Below are 24,090 nucleotides of genomic sequence, written 5' to 3'. Positions count from 1 at the left end.
GGGATACAAAGATGATAAGACAGCTTCTGCCCTGGAGGACTCAAAATTAGTTTATTGGATTTACCATTGGTTTCAGTGAGTTTTTGGTGCCTCTGAGCTAGCATTCTACATCTTGTTACAAAACTGTCATGATTTTTGAATTACCAATGTGAATCTTGGACTCAAACCTTCTTTTTTTTGAGAGGGAGGGGGTCTATAGACTGTTTATTGGGGAGGAGCCACTTGGGGTGGCTCTAGGCTGTGGATCCCCCATGGATCCCCCACAGAACCCTCTCCCAAACCGACACTGGCTTTCTAGCTGGTAACCAGCATGCTGGGAGGGGACCACTCTGAAGGCTGGCCTAAGGGATACGATAGCTGGATCCAGAGAGCTTGTCCAGAAGGCCAGCCTGGTAAGCCTGAGGAGTGGGCTGAAGTGGGCTAAATTGGGCCCCCACCCCAGTGAGGGTGTGCAGAAAGAGGCAGCAACGAGGCAGACACCCAAATCTCTTTTTATTAGGGGAGAAGGGGAACGCTGCAGCGGCCCATTCACTGCACAGCTTGTTCATTGGCTCTGCTTCTTGAGTCCTGTGGCTTCACCACGTCCGGTAGCTCAGGGAGGGTAGAGAAGGGCTCAATGCGCAGGGCCTCAGAGGCATCATCTGCCTGGAAGGCTAGCCCCACAGTGGTTGGGGCCTGAGGCCGTGCCATCTGGCTGGTGAAGCCACACTCACCCAATGTCTTGCTGTCGTCCAAAAGCTGGTTGTCCTTGTACAGCTGCTGCTCGTCCGGCGGCCGCTTGAGGATGCCCTCGACGATGCGCTTCAGCTTGAACATGGTGCTCAACTCCTTGGCGTCAGTGAAGATGGTGGTTTTGTGGTGCCGGATCATGAGAAACACGTCCTGGGGGCGGCAGGCCGGCGTGAGCTTGGCGCCCAAGCTCCCCACCAACGCGGCCCACCACTCCCGGCCTCGGCCCAGCGCCCCTCTCCCCGCGCCCGCTCACCATCACGGCCGACTCAAACCTTCTTGAGCCCCACTGGCCACCATTTTATCTGGACTATTATGACTCCTCTGACTGAAGCGTCAGGGAGGGTGGTCAACCATCCTGGTTTGCCCAAGACTGAGGAGGGGGTGAGGGTGTTCAGTGTAAAGACAGGAAAAGCCCCAAGACAATCAGGATGAATTGGTCACCCTCATGCTGGGAACAGGGGCAGCAGGAGGGGAATGGGTAGAGGGGAGAGGAGTAATAATAGCCAATACTTCCTTTGTTCAGAATTTAGTAACACTGAGAACACATTTATGAAGTAAGTACTTTATTACCCCTATTTTGTAGAGGTGTAAACTGGGACTCAGAGAGTAAGAAACTTGTCACAAGTGTATATTCAGTAAATGGGAGTCCGCCTTCCAGAGCAATCTGTGTTCCCAGCCATTACTCTGCACTGCCTTGGAGGTCTCACATGTAAATGTGGTGCAGATAAAGGCTCAAAACTATATCTGAAAATCTCCCTGAAACTCAAGAGAGGACAATGTCTCTCTGAATACCTGTAAGTTACTGCTCTTTATTCCCTATTGGAGAATAGAGAGCATTCAAATTAAAAGAAACTATATTTGATATTAATTCCCAGAGATTGGAAGCTGACTCCTCTGGAGGCAGAAGTCAGTGGAAGTTGTGTTTCCACGGAGACCCAGTCACACTCAACCAGGCTGTGATCTCACGTGCCACGATGATGGGGAGCTGCTGTCACTAAAATGAAGTGCATTTCTCTTTTTTTGTACTTTTACTAGCATTTATTTTATGCTGAAATTATTCCCAGGCCATAAGTTTTTGTTTCTTCAGTTTCTTCTGGGATATCTTTTTCTTCTGTGTCTCCTCTCCTGATCTGAGAACACTCTGCTCCTTTTCAGTGAGGATCATCTCAGTGGGCTCAGTGGAGAGAGCACACACGTGGGTTAGTCCAACTATGAGCTCTCAAAGTCCATCACCACATTTTGAGGGCTTTGCTCACCTGGATGTGTTCAGTGACCAGAGAATCTATGTCTAAACCCTAACATTCAGCATTACTCTCTGTATTTTTAAGCATGTGCAGTGCAGATTCACCACTCTTTTTGGGCCATCAACCCTACACCCAGCCCCTGTTTTTGGCCAGGGTACACCTCGCAGCTGCACCATTCTGAAGACAGAATGGCACACGTTGCTTCTGTAAAGTGACATCCTTTAGATACTTGGTGGATTGGGAGATATGCACACCCTTAATGACCTGGACAGTTTCATGAGAGTTCTTAAAGTGAACACAAAGATTTAAACCTATTGATTTGCATGATTTTGTGGCATTTTCTGGGTCAAGTGAATAGTGAACCGTTTTCAGAGGTCACCTCAAGTGGCTTATGGGAAGAGAAATCAGGTGCACTTCTTAAGGGAAAGACCCTCCGTAGAAATTTCCTGAACTGCCCCCAATGCCCATTCTGTCATTCTGGACTCTGGGTAGTCTCCATGGCAGTCTGTGAAATGTGAGTATTTTACAGGGTCCTGGGAGGTACCATGGAGCATCAAGTGACACAGCAGTTAAGAGCGTGGATTCAGGAGACAAGTGTCTACCCCAGCGATCGCTAGCTACATGACCTTGGGCAAGTTACCTAACTCCTAAGCCCTGTTTCCTCCTCTGTTATATGGTGGAAGTAATAATACTCACACTCACTGCTGCTGTGAATATGAAAACAAATGGGATAATGCATGAAAAGCACAATGCTCAGGACAGAGTAGGCAGTGAAGACATGCCCATTGGCCACTGTTTGCCATCTGATCACCCCATGGATTTAAATGAGAACAATCCATTTGAGAACTAGCACTGAAGAATGGATGACAGTCTGTTCCCCACAACTGCCTTCTCCTCCTGGCTTTGCCTGCCCCATCCCTAGTGTCTGTCCCATTTTGGCCCTTTGGCTTGTTCCCAGCCACTTGTGTGCTGCTTGGTTTCTCCTGCTTATGGCTCCATTGGGCGCAGTACTCCCAATCCCCAAAACCCCAACTTGGGCACTAGAACCACTGCTTGAAGGGTGACCAGACTATGATCCATCCATATAGTTGTGTGACCTGGCTCCCTGCATGACCTCAGCAGCTCAGAGAAGAGACAACATGAGAAGAAAGGATGCTCAATGCTTTGGAAGCATCATGATTTGGATGGCATAATCAGATGCACCATCTTTGAAAGTTTCATTAAAATATTCATGTTTTAAGAGGTTAAAGGCCCCAGGAGAGACACCAGAGACAGCACAGGGGGAGAGGTCTTGGTACAATGATATGGGTAATATGGATGCTAAAATGAAACCTGTGAGGCATCCAGCAAGATGCCTTGGAGAAATGAGTTTTCTTAAAAGAAGAGCTCTGCCCTACATGCACACGTGCGCACATATACACACACACATGCACGCACATGCACACACCTGCTGGCAACCTTCACCCATTGATTCCTGGCCTACATTTGGGTCCTTCATATTCTCTTTTCCACGACTGGCCTTTGCCTATTCAAAGACAGTTCTGTGGACAGGGCAAGCCCAGTAAATGCTTGGGTTCGCTTGATCTTCTCTGTAGTCCTATGAGGTGGGTACCATTATCAGTTCATCATCATCCCCTATCCCTACATGAAGAAACTCAGGTTTTTAGAGACAGCTGATGAGTGGCAGAGCTGAGCTTCATTTTACTTAGGATTTTTAGGTTTCTGTTTTTAGGGATTTATGAGTAATATTGGATTGACCTTGTTTTGATATCAAATTTAGATTAGCGTTGCAGGGTGAATTGGGGATATATCCTCTCTGTTTTCCAGAGGAGCTTGTGAGAAAGTAGAATGATCTGTTCCTTGAAAGTTTAGACGTGCTTCTCAGACCATCTGGACTTAACTTTTTTCTTTTTTATTTTATTTTAACGTTTTTCTTTGATTAAAAATTTTATCAATTTCTTTAGTAATTGTAAGACTCAAGTTTCTATAGTTTAGAACTGACATATTTTACTGGTGAATTGAACTTTTTATCATTATGTAGTGATCCTCTTCATTCTTAATAATGTTTTTTGTTAGTCTGTGTTACCTAGTATTAATTTATCTATGCTAGCTTCCTTTTGGGTAGTGTTTGTCAGGTGTATCGTTTTCCACACTTTTACATTCAGCCTTTCCAAATGTCCTGTGTCTTTGCCTCTGAGATTTTTTAATATTCAGTTTGACAACTTCTGACTTTTAACTGATGAATTTAGTCAATTTACATTTAGTGTGATTATTAGTATATCTAGACTTATTTTTACTTTTTTGGGGGGAGTTTCACTTTTTTACTATACTGCTTTTGAGTTGATTGGTGGGTTTTTTGTTTTTATTGGCTTATGTCATTTTCCCCATTCAAGAATTTTGGAAGATATGTATGTGTGTGTATATATATGTCATATTTATATTGTTTTAGTGAATACCATTGACATTTTACCACACTTATTTAACAAAGGCCAAAGTTAATATTCTAATTCACTTCTCACACAAATGCAAAGGCATTAGGACACTTGAACACCAATCACCTCTTTTGTAATTTATTGTTGCTCAACATTTTAGTTCTGACCTTGTTCTAAACCTACAAACTATATATTATTATTGTTGTTATCGCTGTTGTTTTCTAGTGACAGTTTTGCTTAGATTCACTGTATTTACCAATTTCTTTACTCACTATTCCTCTTTTCATTTCACTTAATTTCACTTTTCACTTCATTTAATTGGATCATGTTTCTTCTTTCTGAAGTATACCTTATAAGTTCAGTTAGTCAAGTCTTCCAGTTGTAAATTCACTTTTTAAAAATCTGTATTTCTTCCTCATTCTTGAAATGGTAACTATCCAATTCTCAGGTCTTTGAAGACATTATTCTTCTTTTAATTTCCAGTGTTGCCATTGAAAAATCTGCCTAACTGTCTAATTCCTTCTTTTGTGAGTAATCTGTCCTTTTTATATTTAGCTACTTTTAAGATCTTTTGTTTCTAGTATTCTGCAGTTTCACTACCATGTTTCTTGGTGTGGATTTCCTATTATTCATCCTGCTTTAGATCTGTTATACTTCTTCCAACATCTGTGTATGTCTTTTCTGTTCTGGAAATTCTCAGCTATTACTACTTCAAATTTGGCCTCTCCTCCCTGTTCTCCTTTGATGCTGATTAAATGGATTTTTAGACCTTCTCAGTCTATCCTGCGTGTTCTATAATATCTTTTTTCATATTTTGCATGTCATATCACCCTGTGCTACATTCGGAGTAATTTCTTTAGATATGTCTTCCAAATCACCGTATTCGGCTGCTCTAGCCATTCGAGGATCCTGATAAATATGGGGCTCTCGGGTGCAGCTTCTTCAACTTCAAGCTGGCTAAGGTTTAGTCTCCCAATATTGTTTATGGGTCTGCTGTGCACAACCCTGGTCTTGGGACATCCAGGCATTTCACATATTTACCGCTTACTTCCCCCTGCTCTTATTTTAACACATTTTCAGCCAAGCAACCCATGACAAAGTCTGTTTTATCCAGGATAGAGGTGTTTTGAGAAGAAAGGTGCTCCAGAATATCTGGTCCACCATATGTTGAGATGCCATTTGAATTTGGAAAGCCTAAATATGGAACTGTTAAATTTCATTCACCGTGTTTTTGACATATTCCAGATCACTGAAACAGTTCTGAACCCTGATTTGCTTCCTAGCTTTGTTTGATTTAAAATTTGATGACAAATCTTGATTTCTGTTTATCTTAATTTTTTTTTTGAACATCAAAGACAGAGAACTGGAGTACTTCCATTAGAAAATTGCTTCCAGTTGATATTGTCAGATTAAAGAAAGTCAGGCCACTGTTGTTTAACCTTCTATGAATCCACTGAGCTGTGTGTGATGTTATGCAGTCTAGATTGCTTCATCTTGCCCATAAGCAGATAATAAAATGTTTTGTCCCAAGCCCACTTATAGTCAAAGTTCTGTGTACAGTTAAGATCTACTTAAAAAATCCTTCCTTTGGTGTGATTATGAGCTCTTGGTAGTCATTTGTTTTAGTTTAATAATCATGTGCAGAACTTTGCTAGAAAATCGACACCATGTCTCTTGGTCTCTAGATTTCTTTCAGTCTTTCTCCCTATTTGAAATGGGACCCTTACTCTAATTAGAGACTTCTGGCATGACTTCTCAAAGATCACTGAATATATTTCTGAGATTATATCCAAGTATCCTTTTGGTATCCTGGGCAATAATTTCTTTTGATCTGGTAACTTGGACTAATTTTTAAGTCGTTGGGTGTTCTTTCCATATCTTTTCTCCCTGTCCTGGATTTGATTTCCCTCTAACCTGACCAAATAGAAGCTCTTTTTTCCTTGTTGAAGATGAAGTAGAAGGGAACCTGGTGATTTTGCTTTCCCTTCAGCATCTGTTAGCATTACATATGCTCAGTTCCTTTTTTTTTTTTTTCATTTTCTTGATACAAGTCTGAATTTACATTCACCTTTTTCTGTCTTTAGCTTTTCAGTCTCAATCATTCTGAATTAAAAATTCAGGTTAATCTTTTGGAAAATTCCCATCACCTTCTAACTTATACACAGATGCTTAGAAAATCTGGGCCAGTCGGAGTGCTACTTGTGCAGTGTTGGGCGGGAAGAAATTTCCTCCACCCTTCTGAGTTCTTTTGGCTGGCCTAAGAATTAAATTGACATAAGGCAGATTAACAGGAGAAAATCAAACAGAAGTTTCATGACATGTACACCCAGGAGCGACCCAGGGAAACTGAGTAATCTGCCAAAATGGCTGAAACCCTCACCTTAAATACCACCTTCAGCAAAAGACAAAAGAGGATGTTGGGAGTAGTGGTTTGGGACTTCCTAAAGGAGGAAGGCAATTCACAAGCTGGAAAAGCAAATGTTTGATAAATAAATGTTTGCTGGGCTGTGCAGAGACAGTGGGACACAGAATGGACTCAGATCTCTAGGCCCTGCAGAGTTTCCCTCACCACCCTTGGTCCTTATTCTTTGCAGATATCTTTGGTGATAACTCTATCCTGGGAACAGCCCCTTTTTCTAAATTCTTTAGGAAGGGAAGGTGGAGGTTGAGTAAGATTTCCTGAGTCTTCTGTTTCTTAAAAGCTTAAATTAATCCTCATGCCAAAGAGACACCCTTGGGGTGGCAAATTTTGCTCACCTATAGCAGTCACACTGCTCTCTCAAAGACTCCCCTTTCCTTCCCATCTAGGAGCCTCTCTGGTCTAGGACTGTGCTTAACCTGCATTTTCAACAAATGAATCAATAGTTTCAGAATCTCCTGGTTATTGAGTCCTTCTTGCCATGATCATATAATACATTTTGACATATGTTCACTTGTTGTCTCATGATATAATTTTTATTTCTTAACTCTTGCATCAATGTTCTTTTTTTCAGGTATATAAGTCAAAATATATCTTATATCTGTATCTCCCACAATTTGGGTCCTATGCATGAACAGGTGCTTGACAGTTATTTAATTCACGAATAAATGTATAACCAGTATTTGAATTATTTGGAAAGAAGATTTTTTGCCTAAAAATGTTAATATTTCACCAATTTCTAGATATAAGCTCTTTAAAAATGAGACTTTGCCATTTCTTTCACCATTAATTCCTTTCTAGTTATGGTGGCAGTCATCTTAGTGGTTAGAACATAGATTTTGTGTTCAGATATACACAACTTGGTTTGAATTCTGGCAGTATCACTTATTAGCTGAGTGACCTTGGGTAGGTTAACCTCTTCGAGCCTCAATTTCCTTATCTGTAAAATGGGGCTGATAATTATCCCCACCTCATAGAGTTGTTGAGAGGATTCAATGAGATAATAGATGTAAAGCACTGAGTACAAAGTGAGACACACGGATAAAGCTCAATACATGGTAGCTAATTAATATTTGTCTGCTCTGTGCCACTTATCATGCTGGCCCCTGGGGAGATGGAGATAGAAAAGCAGTTCACAACTCAGTGGAGTCTAGAGTCACTGAAATGAGTAAATATAGCATCATGTACAATGTGCTACAGGGTATGGATGATGAAACAATTAATTTTTCATAGGTAATTAGAAAGGCTGCTTCGAGGTGATGAAATCTGAATAGCATATTGGGCAAGGGGGCCCAGTGGTTGGCTCAGAGTTGCCATGCAGTAAATTTTTGAAGAATGGATTGTGCAGATGGCTCGTTGGCCCAAGGATGCTGCCCAGCTGGCATCTGTATACACAAGGTATCTTATGTTTTTCAGTTTTTAATCCTACTTATATTTGCATGTACTGTACATTTCAGTCTCAACCATGTAGCACTGGTACTTGGTCTTTGTACTTGTTGTTACTCATGATTTCATCATAGTTTGTGCATGATCCCTAACTGAATAATTTCTAATATTTTTGTATTATTAATAGACTCAAGTCCTTGGGAGCAAGAAGTGTTCACCCAGAGTAGCTCACATGTAGTAGGTTCTAGGTAATGTTTGATGAACGAATGAATGAATGAATGAATGAATGAATTCCTTTCACTGCTAGCCGCACCACTGGCTGTGGGATCTTGAGTGAGTCAGTTAACCCAACCCCTCTGTGCCTCAGTGCTCCCATCTGTAAAGTGGGTTAGCACATTTCACAGGATGGTTGTGAGGACTAAGTGAGGTGATGGCCAGTGCCCAGTAGGTAATATGTGTGCATTAAACAGTGGGAACCATCGGCAGCACTCAGCTCTGACTGTCCACAGACTACATATCAGGTTGAAGCCTGGGGCCCTTTGCTGTATCTGCTGGCAGAGGAGAGGTTTCAGAACTCTTTCCTAATGCTAGGGTGAGACGTGTCAGGTGATAAGGGGTTTCTGCTTGGCATGACTGAAGGTGCCATTAGGAATGTGGGTGGCCCCTGTGGGACTACTCCTCAGCTTCCCACCCACGGCTGATTTCTCGGTGACAGTGCTCAGAGGCATTGCTGACTTGGGGAGGGGTCACAGGTGAGTCCCCTCCTCTCCTCCTGCCTCCTTAGCTTCATTGTGAAATGTAAGCTAATTAAAGTTTCTCTCCTGTCAGTCACCAGGTGGAGAAGAGTCACAGAGAAGGTGACTCCCACCTGTGGCTCAATTCAGTGTTATCTAAATATACAACTCTGGGAAAAGAGCCTCTTTGGATTTAAAAACCCCAGACTTTAGGAGGTCCCTGGGGCCACAAGTTATGAGTTAGGAGAAAAGATGAATTACTCATTTTTAAGGTTTTGGGGAGGAAAAAAATATTTAAAGACAAGTGTTTTCAAATGTTCAAATACACCAGGCAAAGCCTATTGTATGGCTTCAGTGTGGGGCCTTCCAGGAAATTATCCAAGCTTTTCATTCCCTTATATATTCATTCAACCTCCTTAACATTGTTTGGTGAATGCTCCCTGGGCCTGAGATTGCCAATAAGTGGCAAGTGGGGATTAAAAAGCAGGTCAGTCTTAATCTTTGCTGCCTCTCTGGGCCTGCTCTGGGGGTGTTGGAGGACTGCTAGCTTGGAAAGTGTTCGGCAATAAGGAGCGATAAGGCCAGAGAAGGTAACATGGCCTTTGAGTAAATTGTCCTCAAATCTCTGAGAACAAATCCATGAAGCAAGTTACATGCAGCTCTTGAAATCTGAGTGATGAGGTAGCCAACATCTTTGAGGAAGATGTTCCAGCCCCAGAAGAGAGATTGTCCCAAACTCTGGATGGATTCCAGCAGCCCTGACAAAGGCATATTTCACCAGTGGCCTTTGCCACATCTCTAGAGCTTCTCATCCACATCCCATCCTTAAAACCCAAGACCTGCCGAGCTCAGCCAGGCTTACCCAGCCTTCAGGGCTTGGCAGGCCTGAGGCTGCATTTGTGGTGGATTTAAATGGCCAAGAGAGTCTTGCTGGGTACTGGTCCCACCTAGGACTGGAGCAAGAAGCAGATAAACCAGGGACTCAGAGCAGCAGGAAAACACTTGCCAACACACACACACACACACACACACACACACACACACACACACACACACACACACACACACACACACACAGTGCTCAGCACATAGTAAGTGCTCAGGGAATATTTGTGAAATGAATGAATAAATACTTTGATGGAAGAAGCCCTCAGTACCATGTGGGCTCAAAGGGGACTCATGGGAGGCTTCCTGGAGGAAGTAACATTTGAATTAAAGTATGAAAAAGAGGAAGGAGTAACCAGGCCAAGCAGAAAAGGATGAGCCTTCTTGGCAAAGGCTAAGTTGGTAGAGATCAGCCCCGGTGCCCTTGGAATGCTAGGAGATGAGGCTGGAGTGGAAGACTGAGGCCTGATGTTAAAAAACCTAGGCTTTGTGGCAGATAAGCTAGACAGAAAACAACATTTGAATTTAATGGGTGATAACTCATTCCCCTTCCCTATTTTTTCCCCTAGTGAGGTTTAATTGCCCTTAAAAGGAGGAAATGGCCATACTGGGAATTTAACCAGTGGTTAAGCCTTATAAAATGGCCAGTTTTCCCCCAGGAGTTTTGGCGCTAGACTATCCTGGGTTGGAATTCCCAGTTCCGTCCTTTACAGGGCAGATTCCTCACCTCAGAAGAGTTACAAGAAATGAAGCCAAGCCCACTCAGGATACTGAAGCCCAGATAGTATCAGATGAGACAATCCATGTAAAGTAGGGTTGCATGGCTTTCCCGTGAAACTCTCTGTCCCTCCGAACCTGTTGGAGGCAGAGATGCAGCTTGAGCCATCGGCGGGTGCCTTGCCCAGTAGCACCAGACACATAGTAGGTATTTAGTAAATGAAATAATGCCCCGACGAATCCTGGCGTCGCATTGTGAAACTGTGTGTGGCCCCTTGGGTTCCAATCCCTACCCCATGCCTCAGGTGAGCGCTTTTGGGGCAAGGGGGCCCGGGCGATTGGGTTCTGCCCACATCCTTCCCGCACTTGGCACTGAACCCGGAACACAGTAGGCGCTCATGCTTCGGCCTTGGTTCTCGGATGCTTGGAGACAGGTTGCTGGCGTCGGGTTGTGTGGGACGCTACCTTAACCCTCCGGGTTTAACGCTATAAGCGGGCGGGGGCGCCGAGGAGCTGGAGGTTCTCGCCCCCGAGCCCCGTAGGAAAAACGCCGCGGCAGGTGAGCAGCGCTAAGGGCCGGGTGCGGGCGGGGCTGGCTTTTCTGTCGGAGGACGCAGGCCGGCCCGCCGCGCCTTTAAGGCGTCCCCAAGTGCTGGCCCGGGAGCCGAGAGCGGCGCGGGCGCGCGCGCAGCTGCTGCACCAGAGTCGGGGCCAGAGGACGAGGATCCGCGTGTGGATCGATCGGCAGGTCCCAGGCGGACTGAGGTCAGGTGAGCGCCGGTGGGGCGGAGTAGGGGGTGTGCATCTAGAAGGAGGTATCCATGAGTTCCCCCAATGTTCCGCTGACCTACCTTCCACTTCCTGAGTCCGTGCTGCCTGGCCTTCCTCCAAGCGGCGCTAGGGGTGAAGGGGTGAAGAAGGGTCGGAGACCTGCACCTCCCTTTCTACTCCGTTCCCCTATCCCGGCGTCAGCCCCTTTGCGCTCCCTTTTGGCGCCTGGAAAGGTTTGACATTATCGAATCCTTGGTTCCCCCTACTTCCCGGGGCCGCGGGCTGCCTGCCGACCTAAGCCAGCGGACAAGGTGAGGACAGATCGGGGACCTGAACTCTCTTTCTACTTGGCCTTCCCACTGCTTGCGCCGGCGGTAGCCCTTATGCTCCCCTCCCAGTGCCTGATGGTTTGGAGGCTCCTGCACCCCCGTTCCTCCCACTTCCTGGGGAAGGGCTGCAGCTCGCCCTCCCAGCCTCTGTTACCTGCCCCCGTCCCGCCCCAGGCATCCGCACCCCTCAAGACCTCTCTCAGCCAACAGCTATCCACAGCAGCCTTTCACCCGAACCCCCCCTTTTCCCAGCCTGCCCCAATTCCCTTACCCTTACTCCCCCTCATCCAGCTAACCCGAGAGTCAGGATGTTGGCCCCACCACCCTGACAGCCTGGTGCCAGCCGGTAACCCCGGCATCCCCCGCCTTCGCTTCCGCGGGCTTCTTGGCAGTCTTGGAAATGCGGATTGTGTAACGCCGGCTGCAGGGCAAAGCACGTGCAGGATTTCCACCCCTAAATCCACAGATGAGTGGAGGAGGCCAAGTTGACCGAGTGAGGTAGCGAGGGAGGAAAGGGGTGCCAGGTGTGTGGAAAGGCTGTGCCTCCAGGCAAATATTTGAGCCCTTTTTATGGCCCCAGGGCTGAGTGGTCAGGAAAAGGTCTCAACCGAGACCAGAGACCATCATTTGTCTCCCTTATTATGGCTGAGAAATCCCTAATGGCTGACTCTACCTGGCTGGGAGTTAAAAATAGTTTATTATCAATAATAGCTGACATAGGATAAACAAATACTGGGTGCCATACCCTGCCCTGAGCACATTAAAAAAATTACCTGCCTTACTCCTCCCAACCGCCCCATGAGGTAGGTACCACCGCTGTGTGCATTTCTTAGAGGAGGAATGTGAGGGGTCCAGAAGTGGTCCCCTCCTAGGTCTTCACTGTGGGCAGTGAGTCTGACTTCAAAGCCCCCATTCTGAACCACTGGACTTATTTTTACCCAATTGTAATGAATAAATTCTTATCAATAATATTTTTATAATATAGGAAGTTAGAAGTTGGAGAAATTAATAAACTTTGTTCCTAGTATCAATTTATTTTTCTAAAATTAGGTTTTCAGACCAGCAAGAGATCCTTGGTGCCCTCCTCAAGGATACTGATGCCCAACAAGGAGATGGGACTTACTTGAGGCCACACAGCCTGAAAGTGCCAGGGCTAGGGTGCAAAACAGGTGCTGGGATGGCTAATGGATATTTCCTGGGTTCTCTGATGCTACCCCAGCCCTTCAGCCAGGGCCACTGGAGACCCTGTCCCCTCCAGCTCTACATCCTGACCTCGCCCTTCCTTCTCTGCTTCCTTTGCTATAATCCAGGCTAGAACCCATTCTTCCTACTGCTGACTTTCCTTAGGCTGTCCCCTCCTCTGGGAATAACCTCCATGGACGCTCTTGTGTCTAAATTGTTAGAAGTTAAGAAATAACAGAAGTAAAACCAATGTATCACCAAAGTGGTAATTAATAAGTGTTTATTGTGCACACACAAACAAGACAAAACCAGGAGCACTCAAACTAAAACAATGGAAAGAAGCTCAGAGATATAGTGTTATAAAGCAGCTTATATAGTGAGAAAGCAGTGATTATTTATTCTTTACAGTGATTGATTATAATATTAGAACATTCTTAAATAACAGGGAATTGGTCAGTAGTTACTTCATATCAACTTTGGGAAACAGTTCAGGTTTTGCTCATAATTTTTATGGACAAAAGCAAGAAATGACCCAGGTCAAGTTATTCTTGCAAAATAAGTTAAATTAAGCTTTGTTTGGATGACTAAACTGGTCTCATCTGCTCAGGGAATTTTCAAGGCTAGTCTCCATTTGTTTTTGATTTAACAAAATATTACCTACCCCTTAGGGTGTAGCTCATCTGTACCCGCCAGGAAACACTCCCCTGATTTCTTCCCTCCCTCCAACGGAAATCTGTTTCTTTCTCCCTGGGGATCCCCTAGCTGAGATCCTACTACCTTCTACTCCCATGATGGCATTTGGAAAGTTCTGCAGCACGCATCTGCCTTGTCCTCTTGGGTGCAGTTGTGCTGGCAGGATCAGAATTGTTCCCCAGGATCTGTCTTCCCACCTGCCTGCTGAAGAGAGATCCAGAGAGAGAGAGATCCATGGGGTATGGTTTCTGAAGTAAGAACATGCTCAGGATTTCTGAACCCTGCCACCCCAAACTCCCTGCACTGAGCTGTATCTGATCACAGGGAGAATGTCTCAGTGTGGTAGCGAGTGTTATAATTACATGTTTGTTTTTATTCATAACCCAAAGGATTCCCACCGGAAAATTGAGAGACTTGGGTCCAAATCCCACTTCTGCCACTTGCTAGCTGTGAGGCCGTGGACCAATTACCTAACCTCTCTAAGCCTCAGCTTCTGGTAATAGTACCTGCTTCACAAGGCAGTGGTCATATTTAGATAAAATAAAGCACATAACCTAGCATGTGGTAAGTACTCAGTAAGCACCAGCTATTATGAAGAGTGAATTTATATATTTGAGTATTTGAATTACTGGAGAAATACTAACTCATTACTATATGGCTCATACTGACTTTGCTTAGAGGTGGGCCAAGGGAGTTTGGGCCAAAAAGAGGTAAACATTTTTGTGCTCAGAAAGGCCTGTGAGGCTTTCTTCAACTCTAAACCATCCATTGCCTTTGCAATAAGAGATAGACTTGTCTTTCTGTTTTTTAGCTTTAAAAAATTTATTAGCTTTGAATTCTGTGAGGATCTGCACATCTAGAGAGAATGGGTGAATGCAGTTTGTGCAATTGATAAGTGATTATGAAACTTAATGATAGGAGAAAAATACTTGTTCCTAGAGGTGACCTTGGTTTGCAGTGTGTGTTGCTTTTGGCCTACCTTGGGGGCAAGAGGTTCGATCCAAAGGTTATCTATAGATTTGGAGGAAAGGAAAACGAATGAATGTTTTATTTTAGTATGCTAGGAAGCTGCTGAGAGTGGAAATCAACTTCCCTGTGTCATATTCTTTACTGACTGCTGGTTATTTTGATGACTAGATCAATTACTGCAGTGATGAGTGTTCAAAAGAAAAGGGCCAGGAATGGCCTCTAAGCTAAGTGTTTGGAATATGCTGGGATGATAATTCTGCTAGTTGAAAAAATGTTTTATTTTAAAATTTCTCCTAAATTGATTCTTTATTGGAATAAGTTAGGATCCCATTTGATAATTTAAGGATTTGTTGAGCTTAGATGTTTTAAGTTTTCATAAGTTTCATAGTTCTTTGGAATCTAGCAGGCTGTAGGGCTTTTCCTTCTGTGACCCTGTAGAGACATAAACACTTTTTGTACTAACCATTGTGGAGACCACTGGCCACATGTGGCTATTTAAATGCAAATTAATTCAAATTAAATGAAATTCAGAATTCTGTTCTTCAGTCACACTAGCCATTTCAAGTGCTCATGTGCCATATGCCTAGCAGCTACTGTATTAGGCAGAGCAAATAGAGAACATTTCTGTGTTCATGTAAAGTTCTATGAGACAGCGCTGTTTAGGTCAATAAGGCCATGGGAAAGCCACTTGATGGGGTTAAGTTCCCTTCTTTCTGACCAGCCGTCTGCAGGCCAAGAAATGTAGTGTGCAGAGGATGTTTTATTGTCAAGAATGAGGATGTTAATAAATCCCCATAGCCTCATTTTGGCTATATGGCTCACGGGCTTTTAACACTGGCCAGATTCAAAGGGTGGGGGGGATGAAATGTTTCTGGGAAGTGTATCTTCTGGCTGCCCCTTAGCACAGAGCACCTACTAGAGTGCCAGGCCTCTGCCTCGGAATCTGAATCACTGAGGTTGGGGCCCAGGAATCCCAGGAATCTGTATTTTTAAAAAGCTCCCTGGGGATTCTAATGTGCAAACACAGTTGAGAACAACTGCCCTCAAGACTGTGCACTTAAAAATCCCTGAGCACTGGAAGCCAATGTTTCAAGGTAGATTTTGTGAGTAGCTAAAAATGTTCCTCACTGATTCACTGTGGTCATATATTGAGGGTAGGGGTTGAGTGGGCTCACTTCCTGTACAAGGGCTCTCCACTGAGGATAGCGTTCCCCCTCGGGGATCTTTGGCAGCATCTGGAAACATTTTTGCTTGCTACAACTTGGAGGCCTCTGTCCAGTGGGTAGGGGCCACGGTACAGCTAATTACCCTACAAAGCATAGGACAGCACCCCCTCAACAAAGAATCCGGCCCCAAATGTCATTTGTGCTATGGTTGAGAAATCCTACTCTAAAAATAATTTTTGCAAACCAAATTCCTCCCTGACCTTTGGAGGTAGTTATCTCTTTAAAAAAGATAAAGATATTCCCCTAAACTGGACCCTCAGAAACCCTCTTCATCATATTTTAGGTTTTCTGATCCTAGAAGCTGTGTAGGGTGTTGCTGCCTGTGGTTGGATGCATTTGGGGCTGCACCAAAGAAATTGCTGATTCAGGGAACAGAAGATGTAGGCAGGGGTTCCTAATCTGCCGCAGGTTGAGATCCTCTTCTTGTTAAGTAATTATCTAAAGTAACAGCAGCTTTGCTTTTAGGTGGTTTTCCAGAAACTGTGGCTTTTTGGCTATTGGCATTGGGTGTTTGCCTGGTGATATACCTGAAATAGGATTCAAGCCTTATGTGTGATGAAGTTTGGCAACTGTGCTATAGGGTAGGCTCTGAGACTGTAACGATAGCAGCACAGACCTGCCCACAGACTCAAGCATCTGAACAGACCCAGGCACAGTGGCAGTGCAGGGTGATGGAGGTGTGGCAGGGCTGCCTAACTCTGCCTGGGTGGGCAGGCCGGAATCTTCTCTGCTGTGCAGCACTCGGTAACCGCTGGTCAGTGTCACTCCTTTGAGCTGTCTCCCAGCATCATCTCGTTTTGCCCCCATGCTGAAGCTCTGGGAGGTTCAGTGACTTGCCAAGGCCACAGAGCTGGTCAGTGGCAGAGCAGAGATTTGAACCCAGGTTAGAGACCTGCAGAGCTGACCTCCCAGAGGAGCATTTACAGACGGAGTAATGTTTTCACAGCAAAGACCTGAAGGATGAGCTGGCGCTCACCAGGCAGAGGGCAGAAAAGGCCTATCAAAGAGCCAGGAGCGCGTGCACCAAAGCTGCGGGGGCCTGAAGGAGCGAGATACATCGGGATTGCAGATCGTTCAGGGAAGGATGGGAGTTGGGGTGGGGTGTGATAGAAGAAGATGACACTTGAGGGATGGACAGGCACCGTATCCTATATGGCCTTCCATGTCAGGCTGAGGGCCATTGTGGACTACCCGGGGTGGATTGGGGGCAGAGGAAGAGAAGGGCTGTGTGCCATTAGGCAGCTTGCTTAACCTCTCTGGGTGTCAGCTTCTCATCTAGACTGGAGCCTCTAAAGCAACACTGCTCTGTGAAGAATGTTCATTTCGATGGTGGCCATAATGCAGAGAGTTAAGGAATGGCCTCCAGCCCTGTTGATTCATGACTTTCCTGCTTATCGTTTGGAATTTATACCAAGTGCACACCAAGGGCAAGGCACAGTGTATGCTAAAGCACCATGGCAGATACAGAGATGTAGTAAGACTTGTCTTCAGGGAGCTCACAGCCTAGCAGAGGGGACAGCTAGTGTTCTCACAAGTACTGTGATAAAAGGTACAGATCACAGTGCCACGAGAGAAGTATTTCTTCAAAATACTCGAGGCCAAGGAGAATGAAGCTGAGGTTACTAATGGCTGCAGCGCTGAGGAAAGGTTAACTGGAGGAATAATTCGTAGTTCTGCCAAGAATTTGTCAGGAGAAGGTGGAGGAGACAGAGGGTATCCCCCAGGTGGACAGAAAATGGGGAAATGAATAAAAATCAAAGCCAGTTCAGGTCCAGTCACCAGAGGGTCAGATTATCAGCCTGTCTAGTAACTGATTCCACTTAGTTTCCAGGTTGTAGGAGGGAAACAGAAGTTATAATAGGAAAATATTCATTAATGAACTTGCCACTCACAAACCTGGGTCCCACCTCATCATGCCACATTCTGTTTTCAACCCTGGTATCCATCTAGGCTCTTGGTCATCTGTCTCTCCCAGGTCGTAAGGACGTTTTACAAATACAAGACAAAACATGGAAAGTGAAATTGTAACTCTTGTGAGAGAGATGAGATTTCATGAAATCACAGTTGAGGGATGTTGGAGGGCTGCATGAGCGACATGTCAGGGCAACGATAGATGAGGCTTGGGCAGTGCGAGGCCTGTTAACTGAGGAAGAGAAGGGGAGAGACTTGAAAATCAAAGAATTGAGAGGCCCTTGGGGAATCAATAAGTAAGATAGTTTTGCAAAAAATGTCCCCTATAGGCTACCACTGTGACAATCAAATGTACCAGAAGGACTCATGGTACTATAAGGTAAGCTACATGAGATTTATTCTTTGTTCTAAGAATTAACACAGGATGGCAGTTGTAACTTCAGTTTTGTTCCATATTCACTACTGATTTTAAAATAGATTTTTATTTTTATTTATTTCTTTGGATCAAGTACTAAACAAAACTGTGTTTTACTCCTAACTGAAATTTTGAGCCTGGCTTTACCTTTTTCTGCTGCCGATTTTCCTGGGTTACAGAGATCTCTGAGAAAGATGGTGGGGACCAGCTCACAGAGGGCCCTGAGTGCTAGACCTCGTGCTGGGAGCCAGAAATCTCGTCCTGATAGAATCTGCTGGCTGTTTATAACAGGGCTCCTTTTCATCTAACACCAGCTTTGTCCCTGCAGTTAAAAAATACTGTAGACCAACTTCCCCTCCTTTAGAGAAGACAAAATCCTCTTTAATCTCCTTGCTTTCCCTTTTACTTAGGAGTGCAGATTCGGGCAATGGGAGAGTGTTTGGGGGTGCTGAGGTTCTATTTCAGGCCTTTTGCTGTTGCACACCCATGTCGAGGGCTATTTTAATTCCTCTCAGCCTTGTGAAAGATAGTCACTTACGTGATGCTCTTTCTAGTGCTTTACCTTTGAGAGGTGACCTCGGCCGGTGGCAGTGCGTGCGTTCGTGCTGATTCATAGAGGAGCTTGTTCTGGGCTCCCTGAGAGTCTGAAGACCTTAGGGTCCTTGGAGGTAAAGGGTCAAATGGCTTTTGGCTCCTCTTTTATCCCACAGGAGGCTTGTATTTCTGTAGGGTTTTCTTGCTTTAAGCATGATTTCAAGCATGTTAGTTATTTCAGACTATCACCACAGCCCACATCTTGACCCCAGAGGCTGATGCTTTGGAAGTGCCGGGCTAGGTCAGGGCACATGGTGCGTGTTTCACTACCTTGCTTCTTGGCCAATATGATTGTTTAGAAGATATGCCACAGGGTACATACGCCACCTGTTTTCCAGCTGAGCTCCTGATTGATCTAGCTGCCTCTCTCTCTCCTCTGGCTGTATCCCTTCTCCAGAAGAGTGGGTAGGAGAATTTTCTACTTCTCTGATTCCCTGTCTGCTTGAGCAGCCTGACTAGGCTGTTTTCTTGCCCACAGTGCTGCCCTAGGTGGCAGAAGCAGGGGAGGGGGCTGTGGGCTTGGCTGTTCTTGAGCAGAAACCCCCATGGAGAATCAGCTGCTAGTGATTTGGTACAAAGCAGGACAGAGTGAATCCTCTTATCAGTACCTTTCCCAGAACCATGAAGGAGATACAATTTCTGTGGCTGTTGAGCATATGAAATGTGGCTGGTGCAGATGAGGAACTGAATTTTAAATTTTATTTAATTTCCATCAACTTAAATTTAAACAGCCACATGTGGCTAGAGGCTACTGTATTGAACACTGCAGGACAGACCACTGTATTTGAGAAGTTTATATTTTTTAATTAAATAGGGAAAACATTGTACACGCACATGGTAGCAATTCAAAAGATAAAGGATGTCAATGAAGTCTCTCTCATCTCTGCCCCTGGCCCTTCAGTTTCCCTTCCCAGCACCAGTCATGATTCCCAGTTTCTTGTGTATGCCTCCAGAAACATTTATACACAGGTAAGCAAAACTTGCATATTTCTCTTTCTGTCAGTGTAAGAGGTATTTGTTATTCTGTCTACTCTCTCTCTTTTGAGTTAACAGTGTACCTTGGAGGTCATTACCCATAGAGACAAATAAAACTGCCTCGTTTTGTTAATGGCTTACGTTTAATTTTATTTGTATTTCATGGCTATACATTATACTTCATTATAAAGTTATAACATCATTTACTTAATGCATCCCCTGTAAGTTCCAATTTTTTTGGCATGATGAATAATACTGTAACTAATAATCCCACACAAACATATCCTCCCACATGTTTAGGTATAAACATAAATAAATTCCTAGAAATTAGACTATAGGTTAAAGGTACGTGTGTTTTACATTGCAGATTTTGGCAAAATGCCGTCTGGAGAGCTTGTTGGTGGGAATGTCAATGTGAACATTGTATAAGGGCATCTATTTCCCCACAACCCCGGTAACACAGTCTGTTATTAAACTTTTTGTTCTTTGCCAACACATAAATAAAGATCACCATCACCTTACAGGTTTAATGTGCATTTCTATTATAAATGAGGTTGAGCATCTCTTTATATGTTGAAGAATCACTTGTATTTCCTTTCTGTTAAATTATCTATTCAAATCATTTGCCCATTTTTCTGTTGGATTTTGTTGTTGTTTTTATTACTTTGTAGGAACTCTTTATTAATCTCTTGCCTCTGATACATATTGACAAATTTTAATCTTGTTCATGTTGTCTCTTTCCATGTGGATATTTAAAACCATTTTTATGTGGTCAACTTGTTAATCTATTTGTTAGGTCCCTTAGGTTGTATCTCTTACTTAGAAAGGCTTTCCCTGTGAAGATGTTTTCAGAGTTCTCATGTTTTCTTCTAGAACTTTCCTTGGTTTTTTTTTTTTTTTTTAATGTTTAACTCCTCTGAAATAATTCAGGGGTTTTGTGGATTTACGTTCCATTACCTGTCTCCTCATTCTGCTGCAGTGCCTTGGCCAGCACCTCTGCTCTGTCCAGCCCTGTTTTTGAAATATTATGTTCATTTGTATGCCACCTTCTTCGTTCCTTTCTTAGTACAACTTTTAGGTAACCCTAACCCCAGAGGGAGAAGGGGAGTTCTCATCTTTATTTGAAGCTTTCAGTTCCGTTTGTAGCCCCCCAAGCCCCTTCTCGCCCAAGCACGCCCGTTCCCCTTACTGCCTTTCTCACCTGTGTGGCCCTGGAGTCACAGGCTCACTCCTGTGCTTTGTCCTTATCACTTCTCTGACCTCCCCCAGCCCTCCTAGGCCCAGCTCTTTATCTCACACGCCCTGTCCTTTGTGCAGGTTATCTAACTGGGGGAAGTGACCTGAACCAGAGGCAGCTATAAAACCACAGAATATCTGTACTTGGCCTGTGTCAAGGAGGAGAGCGCTCCGCCTCGAGTGAGGCCAGCAGTTTTGCCGGCTGTTAGCACTTCATTCATATTCCTTAATATGATTTAATGCTTTGTCATTTTCTTTCTTGTGGTTCCAGAGCCTCTTTTTCAGCTTCTGCCAGAGCCAGTAGCAGTTGGGAAAGAAGGCTGTGCTCTTTGAAGTGTGAGTACTTTTAACTTTTAACACCATAGATTACCCTCCAAAAAGGCAGCCTTTAATGAGACTGGGGCCACTCTGTAAGCGCCCTGGCAGTCTTCTGCGGGATAGCCTGTTGGAGGCTGAGGAGGTATTCTCTGGTTCAGTAGGTCTGGTGGGGAGGGGATTGGCCACCTGAAGTTTTTTTTTTTTTTTTTTAATTATTAGATAGAATTGTAACAATTTGACTGCACATATACAAATATTGCATGCAAATACATATATACAATATACTGCACATTTTTTTAAGTTTACGTATATGTACTTACCACTGTTTCTAAGAAAAGTTTAGAGCTTTGGCCTTTTAAACTTACATGGTTATCAAAGGAATAAAGCCAACTACAAAATAAGAATCAACAGAATGAATCCAATCATAAAGGACAAACAGGGCACCTGAAGATTTTTAAAGCTCAAGATAATGTATCTAAAAGCCCCCTCCAAACAGTTCTCAAGGGCTGTGCCCTGAGTTTGAAGGGATTCAAAAAGGCCTGGGTCTGGGGGGACCAGGATGCTTTCCTGGGAAGTGTGACGCTTGACTTAGCCCCACAGTCAGAGCGGAGTTCATCAGGCAGCCTGGACAGGAGAGCACACCGCGCGAAGGAGTGTGAGGAGAGACAGAACCTGATGCTGTGCGGGGCTCGCGTGGGGAGAGAAGTTGGGTATTTTGGGTGCAGGTAGAGGGGTGGGACCAGAAAACTGAGTCGAGATCACATGGTGTGGTCAGAGTTCATACCAGGCAGAGCCCCCAGTCCCTGGTGTGGATTGAGAAGATTCCTCTGGCAGCTGGTGGTGGAAGGGCTGAATGGGGTGTGAAAGAGCAACCTTTACAGAAATAGGAACAGGAAGAAAGGAGGACCTGGACACAGTGTGATGGCTGAGGGAGCTGTGGTCTGACTCATAACAAAGTCTCATACCTGTTGGGAATATTTCTTCACCTGCAACATTCCCCAAACAACATTCACTCTTATAACAAATTCCTTTGGTCTAACACTTACTGGCAGTGTCAACCGCCTAAAACCGTGCTGTCCAACATCGCAGCTCCTATTTATATGTGGCTATCAAGCACTTAAGATGTGACAGACTGAAAGACTGAACTTTGAGTTTTATTTAATTAATCAGTTTCAATAGCCACATATAAACAATGCAGTGTGTCCAGACCCAGACAAGCTGGCTCCAGTGCTGGCACCTCCCACCATTGCATAATAGGAGGGTGAGCAAGTAGGAAGAGTGAAAGATGCTTTGGAGTCTGGGGGGCTAGACTGATGGGGGTACTGTTGGCAGAAATCAATAAATCAGGAGAAGGAGGGGAGATGTTCCTGAAACTTTGTAGGACTTTTGGGTCATAGGGATAGTCAGGTAAGCTGTTAGAATCTGGAAGGAGATTCTAGCCAGATTTGTTGATTTTTGAGTTTTCTGTAGGAGGGAGGGGTGGAGGATGTAGATACGGAGAGCTCTCCAAGGAAGACAGTGAAAAGAGCAGGATGGGACTCTCCAGGGGAGACAATGAGGAGAGCATCATGGGAATATCCAAGAGAGAGAGGAGGGAACATTTTAGGATCCAGGCCAGGCGTGCTCATAGCCATAGCTCATTTCTGCAGCAGAGCTGTCGGAGCTGCAGAGTACAGAGGAGGAATGGGCTCAGCCAGAGTGAGGAGTTGACAAGGTCAGGAGAACAGAGGTGAGTACCTGGCAGTAATCCTAGTAAGCGTCCGGCCACACTTTCAGTGATGACTGAGCAAGCCTAACTGCTTGCTTGGAACGTACAGTGTGATTTTCCCCTAGGATGGAGAAGATAGTTATGACAAGGAGTTAGAATTGCTCATTTCTCAAATTGTTGTTTCATCAATCCTGGGGCTTCCACACAAGAGAATCTTAGTGTCTTTTTAAGGTGTTGATCATTAGTGATAGTTTTGAGGAATCGGTTTATCTTGACAGGAAGTTGGTTTCAGAAATCAGTGTTGGGTAGATGCAACAATATTTAACAGCTGGAATATTATATTCAGATTTCAAGAACTGAGAATTTTCATATTGCAGAATTAAAGAAAAAAATTATCAGGACTGGTTAGTTTTTAAAAGACAACAGCCGGTAAGGCAATGAGTTGTTAACTTATAAAGTTAGCATGTTACTTGCTCTTAAAACAGTTCTAGAGAAGTGCAAAGACTGTCAGTGGGGACACTGAACTCCATGCCTTGTGTGTAACTGATGCCCAAAGAGTGTCTGCTTAGCAAGTGCTGGGAGAAGGCAAAGGCAGCATGAACCAGGAATACCCAACAAGATTGGATTGAAATGTAGCTCATGCCACTTACCAGCCAGATGGCCTCTGGGCCATTTGTTAACTTTTTTAAGCTTCAGTTTCTCCACCTTTAAAATGGGAGAAATGCTTCCTACTTTATAACGTTGTGAAAGACAAAATGAGAGGATGTATATAAACCACCTACACGGGGCCTGGTGTACAGCACTCACTCAGTAGGTGGAGGCTGTTGCTCTTTGGATGTGGATTTGGTGGCCATGGGTCATTATTGTTGCTATTGTTGTTATAATAATCATTATTTTAAAGAGACCAGGACTTTAGTTGTCAAATTTGATGGAATATGGGTAGATATCTAGGGGAAGGCAAGATTTAATGAAAGTGTTTTATTTTCTATTTATCCCTGGAATTTTGCTTTTTACCTTGAGATTAAGGTATTAGAAGTCAGGATTCTGGGTTTTCAGAATCAGTGAGAGCATTGAAGGGCAGTTGTGACCTGTTACGCCTGACCTCTATCCCCAGACTAAACTTGGGAGCATGAGTCCAATGTTTATCTGGATCTACTGACGTATCCTCTATTCAATTAATCTTTGTCCCTGAGAGATAAAGGCCTCGAACACAC

At 44.4% G+C, this 24,090-nt stretch overlaps 1 protein-coding gene and 1 pseudogene across 5 annotated transcripts in view; one reads left to right on the top strand and one right to left on the bottom strand.

The window, feature by feature from the left end:
* Positions 1-238: 238 nt before the first annotated feature.
* On the bottom strand, positions 239-11,537 carry LOC105079564 (elongin-B pseudogene; annotated as a pseudogene).
* Positions 11,165-24,090, top strand: part of ABHD6 (abhydrolase domain containing 6, acylglycerol lipase) — a 43,980-nt gene continuing 31,054 nt past the window's right edge. For 2 of the 5 annotated variants that reach the window (XM_074344606.1, XM_074344607.1), the window contains exons 1-2: positions 11,165-11,319; positions 21,122-21,186. The gene's annotated coding sequence lies outside the window, so the exon portion shown is untranslated. Of the gene's footprint in view, positions 11,320-11,365; positions 11,632-21,121; positions 21,187-24,090 lie in introns of those variants that run through there. The other 3 variants (XM_045505410.2, XM_074344608.1, XM_074344609.1) reach the window with 3 other exon arrangements.

Source organism: Camelus bactrianus, chromosome 17 (assembly GCF_048773025.1).
Source record: "Camelus bactrianus isolate YW-2024 breed Bactrian camel chromosome 17, ASM4877302v1, whole genome shotgun sequence".
NCBI lineage: Eukaryota > Metazoa > Chordata > Mammalia > Artiodactyla > Camelidae > Camelus > Camelus bactrianus.
The sequence above is the reverse complement of the archived record's forward strand: the minus strand, read 5'-3'. Positions and strand labels throughout refer to the sequence as shown.